Source organism: Ricinus communis, chromosome 8 (genome assembly GCF_019578655.1).
Source record: "Ricinus communis isolate WT05 ecotype wild-type chromosome 8, ASM1957865v1, whole genome shotgun sequence".
Taxonomy (NCBI): Eukaryota; Viridiplantae; Streptophyta; class Magnoliopsida; order Malpighiales; family Euphorbiaceae; genus Ricinus; species Ricinus communis.
This window is the reverse complement of record NC_063263.1, coordinates 26,024,350-26,040,065: the sequence shown is the minus strand read 5'-3', so window position 1 is coordinate 26,040,065 and position 15,716 is coordinate 26,024,350. Positions and strand designations below refer to the sequence as shown.

General features: G+C 41.7%; 2 non-coding genes across 2 annotated transcripts; one reads left to right on the top strand and one right to left on the bottom strand.

The window, feature by feature from the left end:
• Window positions 1-2,490: 2,490 nt before the first annotated feature.
• LOC112533913 lies at window positions 2,491-2,596 on the bottom strand. Its single transcript, XR_003078248.2, has one exon. It is a non-coding gene; the product is annotated as a small nucleolar RNA R71 (small nucleolar RNA).
• Window positions 2,597-14,854: 12,258 nt separating this feature from the next.
• LOC112533920 lies at window positions 14,855-14,961 on the top strand. Its single transcript, XR_003078255.2, has one exon. It is a non-coding gene; the product is annotated as a small nucleolar RNA R71 (small nucleolar RNA).
• Window positions 14,962-15,716: the final 755 nt, after the last annotated feature.

Sequence of the window (15,716 nt, the reverse complement as noted above, 5' to 3'; positions counted from 1 at the left end):
GGGGCTTTTTTCCTGAAACTGCTAATGCTCAATTTATCAATTACAGTTTTCATGACACACCATGTGTAGCTAAAGGAGCGGTGTAAGAATGATTATCTCGCTAAGCGTATATAATAAAATAGAGTGAAAGAGTCCACCCCGAAACCAAGGGGGTACTAACTAACAGCTGAGTCCTCTCCGAACCGCAAGAGATAGATCGGTCAGAGCACTGCCCTGTCAAGGCGGAAGTCTTTTTCCGGCGGCAACAAAAAAACTTCATCGTATGTGGGCTTTTCCAAGCCTTTTCTTGTTAAGTATAGTCATGATTTTTTCAATCGACTTGTCTATTCACCAAATAAATAGCAGTTTTATTTATCAATATATATGGTCGTGGTGAAACCTGGCTGATTTACAAGAGGGGCAGCTTGCCCCGAGACTACGGGTGGAACAGATCATAATAAAAGAACAAAAGGGAATTAGGATGAGTAGAAATAGGTCCAATTCCAATCTCTGTTTGCCCAACTCATGCATCAAGAAAGAAAGATGAGATAGCCGGCAACGACAGATCGTGCAATTTTGAATACTCGAACGGTCGATTCTTTTTCTTTTTTCTATATTTTTTCTTTTTTCTATATTCATATTAAGTATGAATAACTAATAATGAAAAGAATAAAAAGTTAATGCCCAAGATTCTACTCTTCTTTGAAAACTCTTCTTTGTGGTTATAATGCCAAAATATCAAGTTGTCCATTACATATTCTTTTTCTCAAGACGAAATGAGAAAATGTTGGATCGGACCTTCTGGAGAGCTATTTGAATAGAGCCAATCAAGACCTAGAATGGGTCCAGTACGTTCGGACAACTCTCCAGAATACTCCTCCCCCTTACTTTGATAGAGCATTTTGCTCCTTCTTTTCCCGGAGAAGAAGCAATAACGGTATCTAGGGAATAAGCATCGACTCTTAAAAACGGTCCGGAGGTGGCTAACGTGGTCATTTAACAAATAGCTATAGCCCACGATTAAAGTATACCACCAGTCGTCTAAGTACCTCCGCAGTATTGGGCTTTGGCGGTATTTATCATGCACTTCTGGGTCTTGAGACTCTTGAAGAATCTTTTCCATTTTTTGGTTATGTAAACTCAAAGTGAGACGGCACTGCCAGTCTTGTAAGCCATACCGTTGCGCTTCTTATCATCTTATATTCGGAGGCAAGCCAAGCATGGTGATGCAAAGAATAAACCGAATCCAAAGTACCTCGACGCAAATTGCATAAAACATCTGACACATAATTTAAATGTGGAAATTTGTCCTCTAAAAAAGGAAATATTGAATGAATTGATCGTAATTTATGAGATTTTACTATCAGTGCTACAGAATCCCCTGCTCGTGGAAGGTTTGCAGGAAATGAATCGCTAGTATAAGAAGGGGACAAGGCAAGCCAAAGGGCTTGGAAGGAGGGAAGCGGAAGGGGATTCACGGGATGACTGGAAAAGTGGAAACAAGGCCAGATATAATTTGATCATTATGAGACAAGTGTTATTCCGTGAAATAACTCGAATTTTAAATCATTCACTTGCTTTAACTACTCATGCTATGGATGTGGGAGCACCAACTCCATTCCTGTGGGCATTTGAGGAGTGGGAGAAATTGTTGGAATTCTATGAAAGAGTCTCGGTTCTCGCTCGAATCGGAACTTTTATGCGTTGGTAGGCTTGTCCATTTACTTATATATCATATATCATATTTACGTCTGCATAAGAACCCTTTCTTTGAATCGAATGACGACCGTAACGGATGTCTGCTCAATCCGAAGGAAATTATGCAGAAGCTTTTGTGTTAATTTAGTCATTATTTGTTTATTCATTTATTCTTTATTTATTTTTTATTTTTTATTTTTTTATTTTTTTATTATTTATTATTTATTATTATATTGTTTTTGTTGATTGGTGGTTGTGTGGACTTTCGGCTTGGTGTAGTTTATGACCGGGAGCTCAAACTCGAATCTTATAAAGCTCTATCCGATCCAGGCGATCCTCGGACTCTTAAGGAAGAGGTTGCAATTAGAAGAGGAGGAGATTGAGGCTGAGGTACCTGTGGATAGACTAGACACGATGGAAAACCATGACCCCCAGGCCAACGACGATCAGAAGACGATGTACGAGTTTGCTTGACCATCTTTAGATGGGACGAAAACGAGTATAGTCAATTCCACAGCGGCCAATAATTTTGAGATAAAGGCCAATGTTATCCAGATGATCCAGCAAAGCGTGCAATTTGGAGGATTGCCCAGCGAGGATCCCAATGCACATATCTCCAACTTTTTGGAGATTTGTGACACATTCAAGATAAATGGAACAACCGATGATGCCATTAGGCTGAGATTGTTTCCATTTTCCTTGAGGGACAGAGCAAAGAGATGGCTGCAATCTCTTCCACAACAGACGATCACTACTTGGAAGGCGTTGGCCGAAAACAATTTATATAAGTATTTTCCTCCCGCTAAAACTGCTAAACTTAGAAATGACATATCTTCTTTTGTGCGGTTTGATGATGAAAGCATGTCGATGCATGGGAGAGATTTAAAGATCTTTTGAGATGCCGCCCACATCACGGATTGCCGCGGTGGATACAGTTCGGACCTTCTACGTGGGTTGAACCTTGCAATGAGGCGATGGTGGATGCTTGCAGTGGGGCGCTAAATAGTAAGACGCCCGAAAGGTGCTCAAACGATAGAGGAAATGGCCATGAACAACTATCGTTGGCAATCCTCTAGAGCCGACCAGGAAGGCGGGAGTGGTCAACCAAGTGGACTCTAAAGAACCTTGGCGGCTCAAGCGGAGCTTTAGCCAGAAGATCGACCAACTCAGATGCAGGTTCATCAATAACGCTATGCGAGTTTTATGGTGGCCCGACACGTTAGCGAACTGTCTGCAGCGGGAGGTATGTTTGCTTCATCCTCTACTACTTTTCCATCTAATTCTGCTATGTCTTTTGATGTTGAACAGGTTAATTATATGGGAATGCCCAAAGGCAACAGAACAATCCTTATAGCAATACATACAACCCTGGGTGGCGCAATCATCCCAACTTCAGTTGGAGGAACAATAACGCTCTGTGGTCCACCTGGTTTTCGGAGACTTCATCAAGTACGGCAACATTCAACTGGGCCTGCACAAGCTCCTCCTCTACCAGAAAAGAAGTTAAATTTAGAGGAGCTTATGATGAAGTTTGTGACGTCTACGGAGATGAGGTTCCAGCAAACTGATAGTGCACTTAGGAACCTGCAGGCCTCGATTCAGAACTTGGAGACCCAGATTGGCCAAATCTCTAAGATGTTGTCCGAAGGCACCAAGGAGCTCTCCGAGCACCAGGTCTTAGGGGAGCACGTGAACGCCATCATTTCGCGTTCGTAAGTTAGTTTCAGCCTCCTTCTAAGCCTGTTTTTTATGACGCCACTATTGATGCGTTAAGGCAAGCGGTAAGGTTAGGGAACCTGAGGGACAAAAGGTGAAATCAATTCGGTCAGGGAATATCAACCTAAGATTCCTTATCCCTGCTAGAGCTAAACAAGCTGAGGCGAAAGAGCGATTCAAGATAAGTTTTTAGATATTTTTAGACAATTGCATATTAACTTGCCTTTTATTGATGCATTGAGCAGATGTCAAGTATGCTAAGTTCTTAAAGGACATACTTAGCGGAGAAAGGAAGTTGGAGGAGGTCGCCTATGTTCAAATTTTAATGAGGAGTGCTTAGCGGTATTTCGGAGCAAGTTGCCAGAGAACGTCACGATCCGTGGAGTTTTACTATTCCCTGCACTTTAGGTAATTTATGTGTTGATGATGCATTAGCTGATTTGGGGGCTAGCATAAATGTCATGCCCACTAGTTTGTTCAATAAGCTAGGTTTGGGGAGGCAAAATCCACTAGGATGTGCATTCAATTAGTCGACCGCCTGCTAAGCTTCCTAGGGAATTGTGGAAAATGTGCTAGTTAAGGTAGATAAGTTCATATTCCCTGTGGACTTTGTGGTTTTGGATATGGACAATGAGCATGGTGTACCATTAATTTTGGGGAGACCTTTCCGCTACACGGTAGAGCTAAAATAGACGTGATTTGAGGGGAAGTTAGAACTTAATGTAGGGACGACCGTGTCACTTTTAGTTTACCCTCATTTGATAGTTCTTCCACCGACCATGTTCATGCCATTTGTTGTATTGATGGAATTGATCTTGCATGTAATACACAACCACAAGATGTACAAATGGATGATGCTATACATGTTTCTTCCCCTACTAGTATGTGTTATTCATCTGAAAAAAAATAACTTGTATCAATATGAGACTTTGTGCTGTGATAGACCCGAGAAGGGTAGTTGCAAGTTTGTTTTTGACAGGTCACTGATGGGCTCTTTATGCAACCTACACCTAAGGCAGTGAACCTACCGATGCAGCCTAGCACTAGTGAGTATCAAGGTCGTATCCCTGGAGATCGGGTGAACCTAGAGTTACTACCGCTATGTTATCTAGTCCGAAATAGGGTGTGAAAGTTCTAACATACCAGCTAATGGTTATGAGTGCAATTAAGTAAATGAAGGACAACAATGGACAATTAAAAGACAATTGTAAAGAGAGAAATAAATCCAAAAGGGAGCCTAAGTGATGGAATTCTAAAGATGAATTTTATGGATTGCCGATCTTGCTTACCCGTGCTAAATCTCCGAATTGAACCCGGTTCCTCTCTCGAGCTTACCGGATTCCTAAACCCTGCACTAACCTAATGGAATCTCTTCCTATCATATTACTACAAATTAGCATTAAGTATGATTTAAGACTATTAAGAGTTGTTAGTTCTTAATCCGACGAGTAAATCAACCTCATCTCTAAGTGTTAACTACCAGTCCTTACTATTCAAAATCCAGTTGTAACAAGCATTTCTCAATGTCAAGAAACAACCTAATAAACAATTAATCCAACGTCTCAAATTGACTGCATCAAACTTTTATTACTGAATAGCAAGAAGATTGCAAGAATGACAATTATAAAAACTAACAATTAAGCATAATCCATCAACAAAGGTGAACCCTAATGGATTCAAAAGATCTAGTACGCTCATGTTCATAGTCAAAGCAATTAAAGAACAAAATAAGGAAAAACAAATTAAAGGTATGTACACCCTTCTCTTTCAAGTCGAATGAGAAACCCTAAATTTGCAAATTCAAAATCTCAAACCCTAGTTGCCTCTTGAATGCTCCCAAAGTTTGTCTTGATCTTCAATTCGATGTTGGAATAAGTGGAATCCCTCTTCAATTGATGAAAATTGATCTCTCCAGTCTACAATTGAGGTATAGGAAATATTTGATTAAGTGTGTGTCTTGGAATTGAGTCCAAAAATCATCCCCTTCAATTAGAATTCAAAATCGCCTATATAGTTGATTCAAGACGTACGAGTCCAGTCGTGATGATTCAAGACGCCTGGCCGAGTCCGTGCTATGTCGAATCATGGAGTCCGTTCAGGTCTTGAGCCACCACAGTCGTTGCCTGGCCGGTGCCGACTCCTTCCGGACCGTGCCCAAGGCGGTGCCGATCCACTATAGGCCGTACGGAGGCCGTGGTGGCTGTAAGTCATGCGCCGAAATGGCACAATTGGGGATAGCCTCTTGATAATTCAAAGACCACGGGAGTCCAGGCCGTGCTCAACCCTCGGGGTGCTTGTTCTCGCCCAATTTAATGGATTTTGCTCCGTAATCACACGTGATTTCCCTCGACAATTCGATGGTGTCCTTCGAAATGACCTAAAACGAAAAGGGAAACAAAAGACAGTGATTCTAGCATAAAACGGGATAATCATGCATAAAAATGTGAACAATCGGGCATGAAAACATGTGTAGTATGATGCTTATCAAATTACCCCATGCTTAAACTTTTGCTTGTCCTCAAGCAATTTACAACTCACTCCTCAAAAGATATCAAATAACTCAATCAATCGCATTGCAGGAGGTTAGCTCAAAATAAATTTCAAAACTCCGTAATGATTTTTCCCAAAATCCCCAAATCACTAAATCCTTAAGAGAAAGAGCAAACTTAATAAAGTTGCTAAAGTTAAAATGATAAACCATCTAAATTAAGAAATTGAGAATCATGCCTCACAAGATATCACTCAAAACACACAAGTGTATATAGGTGAAAGAAGATCTCCAAGCTCTCAACGCAAAAATACAGAAAAAGTGCTTACCATAGGCTTGCTTATGGATTCAATCTCCACTACTACAAAATAATCAATAATCATGATCAAAGGGTCTTGAGCCAGGTTGTAATGGGGTTAAGGTAAGGTACGTATAAATATGGAAAGTAGGCTACAAGTTGCTGGAAGTTAAGCAAGTAATGCAAGAAAGTAATGAAAGATCAAGTGTTGTACCAAAATGAACACTAAGTTGCTCTAAAAATAAGATGATGCTCGAAATGAACTAAATTAATACTTTCTACTTTTTCTTTTTCTTTTTTTTTTATAAATATATATACTATGTATATATATTACAACAGCTTATGTAGGAGTTGTTGGTTATTGACACATACGATAATTGAAGGGAGCATCTATGAAAAATCTAGCAACTTAGTGAAATATATGAATGCAGATTGATCCAAAGTAAAATGTAGCATAACTTATATAATTTCCAGCAACAATGGTAGAAAGAATGGTCAAATGAATAGAAGTGATAAGATGAGTGTCACTGTTATTATTGTCACGAAAGGAATGGCTAAGGCTCAAAATTGGTTCACTAAGGGAAAAATAGGGTTAGGCTTTTGGCCAAATTGTGTAAATCCTAAGTGCCCAAATCATCTCACGATTATTGACAATTCATGTAATCTCAATGATATCGTAGCAAGTTCTAGAAACAGAGATTCCGAAATGCTCACTAATGAAAGAAAAGGGAGCATAATAGTAATGCACCAATTGGCTCAAAATCTCACCATTCGAGTGATTTAAAATTGCATGAATTCTCAACCCAAAGTTTAAACAGTCAATCACAATAATAAGCGTAATATTAATAAGTGTTCTATATCTACGATAAAGTAATATGGAAGAATTAAGGAAAAATACCACTTTTACCTAGCTGGATTGTAGTTGAGAGATTTATTCATTGCCTTCTTCCAAACAAGGTTCGATAAAAGCTATAAGGGAATCCATTCAAAGGAGAAAAAAGTCATCAACTACTTAATTAAAACAAAACTCAAGATAGGCACAACATCGGTAGGTCCCTACCCCACATTTTAGTATAACACTGTCCACAGTGTTAGAGAGATTTAGACTGAGGAAGCATATAATTCACACATTATGGTTATGGAAGATCATGCTGAATTTTTTTTCTTTTTTGTTTTAATTAAAAAAGGCATAGTGTTCTACTTAACATAAACAAACAAGTGCAAGGAAATAACATAAAAGTAAACAAGCTACAAGCAAGAAAGTAAAAGGAGATAACAAATTGAAAGAAAATAAATAAATAAATAAATAATAAATAAAAAATAAAAAAATAAAGAAAAAGGATGGAGGAAAATATCACAATTTTTTTTTCCGCTAGGAGTCTCACGACGATGTATCCTCACCGGTTGGATCACTGCGGAAGTTTAAAGGTGGAAATTTGCCGAGGGAGGTTGCGGTGGTGGATCGTGGTCTGTGAAGCATGTCGCCAAATCGAACTCCATCTCATCAATGAGCCGTTGATTTTGTGCTCCGACCTCTTGCATCTTTGAATCGCACTACTATGAAGTCCGCCCGAGTGGCCTGTCTTTCTAAACCACTCAGAACTGCTGAAGTGTACTGTTCAACCGCCTAAACTTCGCTTTTTGAAACCGCACAAACTGGTATTGTCAGCTGGCAGATCGCAGACTCGATCTAGACGGCCTACCAAAGCACCGATCCGGACGCCGATGGCTCTCACCGAATGAGAGGATGAGGCTCCGGATGAAGGCATAAACACTCTAGTCGGGTTAGGAATCCTAACATCCGTAATCCCACGGCGGATGTTGGGCTCCTCTGCCGCCTCTAGCCCCCGACTATTCAGTGCTCACGAGCCTATATTCAATACCATGTGGATGTCTAGTGGCCGTGATCATCCGCATGTTGATCATTTGTCCGATCCCTAGTGGTGTCATGTCACCAATATTTGAAAGCTCCGACAAATGTCCAATACATCTAGTCTCTTAGCTAACCTAGTCACATACTCGGACCGGGAAACAATAATGCATCTTCTTCCGGGTGTCTACTATAAATGAACGGACTTGGCGAGCCAATAAATATCCTAAGTCTAGCTTCTTCCAATGTTGCATAGCCCAGAGAATAAAGACATCGTGGATCGCCCAAAACCTCTCACCAGAATGGTGTAAGCTAGTAGGGTATGAATGTAGCGAGATGGTCCCAGAGGCTAGATGCCTTAGACCCGCTTGGGTAGTATGTTTCCCGGCCTCATTACCAATGAATCCCACATGGCGTCATATGAAATTGGGTGGATGTAGAGACAACCCCGATACTCCTCCCCCAAAATTTCTTGTTCACCCATAATCCCAAATGCATTCCAAATTGTGGGACCGACATCGTGAACTCCCTTCCCCAAGCCTAAAATAAATTGCATCAGTCGATGCCGGGCCAGGATCCGTCACGCAGGAAGAAGGTGCCGAGGAACTCGATTGTAAGCTCACGGTAGGTTGGCTCAATGATGTCAAAGAATCTCGCATATGGCGAGTCTCGGTCATGTGCACATCTCGAGCCAATCCCACTCTCTAGGGATGTGAAGTCTATGCAACGGCCCGCCATCATTTGCTTCCATCTCATGACTTGGAATCTACTTTCATTGTCCGCATTAGGGAATGTCCACAATCGATGAGGGCCGTGTGGATGGATTCACAGTAGTGCTCTCCGAGGCTCGGACTATTTGCCGTGGTGGTGGAGGTGGAAGTGCCGGTTCGCATGGAGGAAGACGTTCCTTCACCACGCGATCGCCACGGTAGCAACGCTTCGGTTTGCTTTCTACGAGATTTATCGCGGTCCGTCATATCACCTAATGCAACGAATTATTAGTTTTTTGTGAAAATTCAAGTTAATGAAAGAAATAATCTACCGAATCAACAGCATAATGATTATACTTCGACTAACCAAAACTTGTATAAACTAATAAACCGATATATATCAATCTAATTTATCATGAACCAGCAATTGCAATTTAAATCTAAACATTATTCATGCTTTGCATGTCAGAGGCACATTTTATTTCCACCAAAACCCCACACTTATCAATTTCATAACCAACTACACCACAAACACAACAACTAATGTAGATTAACCTAACCAAGGTCGTATAGTTACAATATAGAGCCACCAAAATATCCTAGCATGTCCTAACAAAAGTATATGTCTAAAATATAAGTGAAATCATAATAATAATAAAATAATATAATGCAACAAATGAAGGGACTTACCTGAGTTCGCTTAGGAAAGTGAGAAGGGTGAGATAGGGGTATAAGAACAACACCTTTGAGCTAAGAAAAACAAAAGGGAAGCAAAATTTTCGGAGGCCTCCACTTCTTATAGGCACGGTTTCAGCAGGGGTGAGGGTAAGGCCATGCTAATTAACACGGCTAGGACTCAGCCCGTGCTGATCCTTTAGCCTTCTTTGGATGCTCCTTGGCACAGGCATTGGCACGGCCATGCTTCCAAAGACCGGGCCTAGGGTTGTGTCCGTGCCTTTGCCGCGTGACAATTACTTTATCCTTCAACACGGTCTTGACTCGGCCGCTCATCAAGATGGCGGTGATCGTGCGTGATGGCCACGAAAGCGTGGTGAAGCGACGGAGTGTTCGGCTTGCCTTTTCGACTTCGAGTCGCCTTGCCCCCATACCTATAATTAACACATATGCATGTAATTAGATCATTAAACAAGTAGATATGGTCAAACGGAAGAGTTTGTCCTCTTTGATTCTATAAGTCCGAAAAATTAAAATTAACCTAATTATTTTTAAGCAACTATAATAAAGTCAAATAAAAATAATGAAACAATCACAACTAATTAAAAACATGAAAGTATAATCCAAGTCGAATGTACAGAAGTGCTTATTTGCAGAGTCTTAAGCGTGACTCATTCGGATCACCCTTTCTGTGCATACAAAGCCAGGTCAACTCGTTGCTCACTATCCAACGAGTTACAATGATATCGCTTTAGCCGATGGCCGCTCACTTTGAAGTTCCCTTCTCTGGATGATGCAACTCTACCACTCCATATGGAAAGACTTGTCCGATCTGAAATGGTCCAGACCAACGAGTCTGTAGCTTTCCAGGAAACAGACGAAGGTGAGAGTTGTAAAGCAACACTCGATCCCCAACCTGAAATTCCTTAGGCTCACGAATCCTTTGATAATGCCATTTCTTAGTCCTTGCTTTGTAAGTTGAGGAGTTTTCGACATCACGGGCGCCACTCATCTAGCTCACTCACCGCCATTGCCGCTCCTTACCCGCAGAATCAATATCAAAGTTACAAGTTCTAAGGGCCCAAAGTGCCCTATGCTCTAACTCAATGTGCAAATGACATGACTTTCCATAAACAAGGCGATAGAGCGTAAAACCTATAGATGTCCTAAAAGCAAATTCTAAACGCCCCATAATGCATCATCTAACTTAAGAGTCCAGTCCTTCCACCGGTACTAATGGTTCTCTCTAAAATACGTTTAATACCCCTATTAGTTACCTCAACCGCCCCACTAGTCCGGGGGTGATAGGGAGTAGAGAACCGATGAGTAACTCCGCATCGCTTAAGTACTTTCTCTAATTGGGTGTTGCGAAATGTGTTCCTCTATCACTAATAAGCGCCCCTAGGTATGCCAAACCTAGCAAACAATCGCTTAAGGAACCTGCAGACAACCCTAGCATCATCGGGCACATACCGAGCTTCCGTGCCACTTAGAAAAATATTCAACAAAGAACCGGAATGTACTTATTACCATACGAAGAGGGAAAGGGTCCCATGAAGTCGATGCCCCGGACATCAAAAATCTCAACGACTTGCACACTGGTTTGGGGCATCTCATCACGAGAAGAGATATTACCGCTACCGGCAAGGGTCACAAACCTTAACAAATTTCCATGCATCTTGGAAGAGCGTAGGCCAATAGAATCCCGCCTCTAGCACCTTCCTCGCAGATGGTTTCACGCTTGATGACCTCCAATGGGTCCCTCATGGCATTGCTTCAATATTTGGAGAGTCTCCTCGCCATATACACAACGGCGAATCACCCGATCCGCACATACTTTAAACAAAAGGGATCTTCCCAAATATAGTATTTCAAATCAAGAAAGAATTTCTTCTTTCGTCGACACGTCATACCCTTTGGTAGAACCCTAGCAACCAAATAGTTAGCATAATCGGGAAAACCAGGGAGTATCAGTGTATACCGAGTGACATACAAATGTTCTTCCGGAAATCGATCATCTATGGTCGCCTCATCAAGTGCATCTAAGTGAGGATTTTCCAATCTCGATAAATGGTCCACGCTGATTCTCCGCCGCCCTTCTTATCCTTGATCTCGATGTCAAATTCCTCAGAATAAAAGAATCCACCGAATCAATCTTGGTTTCGCATCATTTTCGTGAATAAGTACCTCAATGCCGAGTGGTCCGTGAAGACAATGGTTTTAGAGAGAACAAGGTATGATCTAAACTTGTCAAGGCGTAAACAACCGCCAATAACTCCTTCTCCTGTGGTGGTGTAGTGTTCCTGGGCTCCCCGCCAAGGTCTTGCTAGCGTAGTAAATAGGTTGAAACTTCTTTCAATCCTCCGGCCCAAGCACAGCTCCAATCGCATAATCACTAGCATCGCAGATCGGTTTAAGGCAATTTCAATCAAGAGAAACCATGATCAATGAGTTAAGTTTCTTAAGTAACTCAAAAGTCGCCATGCATGCATCATAAAAAATAAAAGGTACATCCTTAACTAACAATTGAGTGAGGGCCTAGCAATCTTAGAAAAATCTCTAATAAATCTCCTATAAAACCCCGCATGGCCCGTAAAACTCCTAACATTTTACAGAACTAGGAGGAGGTAGCTTAGATATTACTTCTACTTTAGCTCTATCCACCTCCATCCTAGCCTGAGAGATCTTATGCCCTAAAACAATCCCCTCTCACCAAGAAATGACATTTTTCCCAGTTTAGTACCAAGTTAGCCTCAATACATCTAGCTAACATGCTACCAAGGTTTGCCAAACAAAGAGAGAAAGAATTACCAAAAATAGAGAAGTCATCCATAAATACCTCCATAGACTCCTCAATCATATCCTCAAAATAGCCATCATGCATCACTGAATGTAGCCTTGCATTGCACAGTCCGAATGGCATCCGTCTATAAGCAAACGTCCTATAAGGGCGGTGTGAAGGTAGTCTTCTCTTGGTCCTCGTGCAATAGGAATCTGAAAGTAACCTGAAAAGCCATCAAGAAAACAATAAAACATGTGACTGCTAAACGCTCAATCATCCGATCAATGAAAGGAAAGGAAAGTGATCCTTCCGAGTTGCATCATTGGTTTACCAGAATCAATGCAAACTCTAAGCCTCATACTGCCCCGAGTCTGGATCGGCTCATCCTTCTCATTCCTTACCACTGTGATGCCTCCTTTCTTGGGTACAACCCGCATGGGACTAACCCACGAATCGCCGGGAAATGGGATATATCAAACCTGCATCAAGAAGTTTAATTACCTCCTTCTTTACCACTTCTTTCATGTTCGGATTGAGTCGTCTTCGAGGCTGAACGACCGTACCGAAACTCGTCCTCAATGAAATCTTATGAGAGCGGAAACTTGGATTTATGCCCGGGATATCGGCTATATTGAAAGCAAAGGCCTTCTTGTACTTCCTTAGAACTTCCAACAAGCATGGCTTATTCTTCAGGAGTTAGATCGGTACCGCTATGATTACCGGTAAGTGCTTCTCTTCATCCAGGAAGGCATAAACCAAGTGGCTCAGTAACTCCTTCCGATTCTAAAACTGGTGGGTCCTCGAATGAAGTCTTTACTTTCCGCACCCCGGACACCTCGCCAAGAAAAAGATAGGGATCATTGACAAGCTCTACCGTATTAATAAAACAACGAGTTGCTCCAACACTTGCTCGTTGGACAACTCCTCCTCATCCTCAGCTAATGCTACTTGCAAAGGGTCAGAACATAAAATTTCTTGTAAATGGGACTCAACCACATCATCAATCACATCAATAGAACATATAGTATTATCATAGTCCAGTGACTGTCTCATGGAAGGGCTGTGTCAAAGGTAATGGTCTCATCATTAACTCTAAGCTTAAGCTTTCCATCGCTTACATCGATAACAGCCCTCGATGTAGCTAGGAAAGGCCTACCTAGGATAAGAGGCACAGTGCTATCACCCTCCATATCCATTACCACAAAATCTACAGGAAAGATAAATTTATCTACCTTTACAAGTACATCTTCAACAATACCTCTAGGAATTTTAACAGTCCTATCTGCTAATTGGACACTCATCCTAGTAGGCTTAGGCTCATGCAACCCTAATTTGGCAAATAAACTAGTGGGCATTAAGTTAATACTGGCTCCTAAATCAGCCAATGCACCACTAATTGATAAATCACCAATCATACAAGGGATAGTAAACTCCCCGGATCTCATCGCTGAGTGGCGCTTGTTCGAGAATAAATGAACACCCTCATTAAGCACCACCTGACCAAGATCCTCCAACTTCCTCTTGTTGCTCAAAATCTCCTTTAAGAACTTGGCGTATTTCGGCATCTGTGAAATTGCCTCAACAAAAGGTAAGTTAATTTTCAGATGCTTAAATAAGTTAAGAAACTTAATGTATTGCTTGTCCACCATATCCTGTCTCAACCTTGCAGGATATGGTAATGCTCGCATGTGGCTCTTTGCCTGTCTTCTTTCTTTCTCTCATTCTCTACCATCTCAAGGTCCGGTCCTTCCTTACCGGCTCGACCGCACGATTGTATTATCCTTATCAGCTAAAGGCGAAGAACCAGTCAAATTCTTACCTGAACGCAAGGTGATAGCTTTGCAATGCTCCCTCGGGTTTGACTCTGTAGTGCTAGGGAGCGATCCTGAAGGTCTCTCTGAAAGCATCTTAGAAATTTGGCCAATTTGAGTCTCCAAGTTCTGAATCGAGGCCTCACTGATTCCTAAGTGCACTATCGATCACTGGAATCTTGTTTCCCGTAGATGTCACAAACTTCATCATGAGCTCCTCTAAATTTGACTTCTTTTCTTGGGGAGGAGGAGCTTGTGCAGGCCCAGCTAGTTGTTGCTGTGGTTGTTGATGAAGTCTTTGGAAACCTGGTGGACCCTAGGCATTATTGTTCCTCCAACTGAAATTGGGGTGATTGCGCCATCCAGGGTTGTATGTATCACGTAGGAGTTATTCTCACTGCCTCGGGGCATTCCCCATATAATCAACCTGTTCAACATCGGGAAGATATAGTAGAATTAGATGGAAAACTAATAGAAGATGAAGCAATATACCTCCCGCATGTCAGACCGTAATGCGGCCACCACAAAACTTCGCAGCCCAACGCTCACGCGTGAACCCAGATCCTGGAGTTGGTCGATCTTCTTAGCTAGAAGCTCCACTTGAGCTCGCCAAGGCTGTAGAGTCCACTTGGTTGACCACTCCTTGTCTTCCTAGTCGGCTCCTAGAGGATTGCCACTGATAGTTGTCCATGGCCATTTCCTCTATCAAGTTCCCGAGCTTGCTCGAGCGTCTTACTGTTTAGCGCCCCACCGCTGCGAAACATCCACCATCTCGCCTCGCGAGGTTCAACCCGTTGTAGAAGGTCTGAACCTGCATCCACATTGGCAATCCGTCATGTGGGCAGCATCTCAAAAGATCTTTAAATCTCTCCCATGCATCGTACATGCTTTCATCATCAAACCGCACAAAAGAAGATATGTCATTTCTAAGTTTAGCGTTTTAGCTGGAGGAAAATACTTATATAAAATTTTTCTACCAACGCCTTCCAAGTAGTGATCGTCATTGTGGAAGAGATTGCAACCATCTCTTTGCTCTATCCCTCAAGGAAAATGGAAACAATCTCAAATTGAATGGCATCACTTGTTGTTCCATTTATTTTGAATGTGTCACAAATCTCCAAAAGTTGGAGATATGTGCATTGGGATCCTCACGGGCAATCCTCCAAACTGCACACTTTGTTGGATCATCCGGATAACATTGGCCTTTATCTCAAAATTGTTGGCCACATAAAGAAGTCCGACTATACTAGTTTTCGTCCCATCCAAAGATGGTCGAGCAAACTCGACATCGCCCTTTGATCCTCACTCATGGGGGTCATGGTTTTCCATCGTGTCTAGTCTATCCACAGGTACCTCAACTTCAATCTCCTCCTCTTCTAATTGCAACCTCTTCCTTAAGAGTCCGAGGGATCGTTCGGATCGGATAGAGGCTCTATAAGATTCGAGTTTGAGCTCCAGTCATAAACTACCCGAAACCGAAAGTCCACACAACCACCGATCAATAAAAATAATATAATAATAAATAATAATAAAATTAAGGAATAAATGAATAAAACAAATAATGACTAAATTAACACAAAACAATTCACTCTAGTTCACCACATAACACGCAGAACCCAAAAACTTGATGGGCTCTTTATGCAACCTACACCTAAGGCGTTGAACCTACCAGCCTAGCACTAGTGAGTA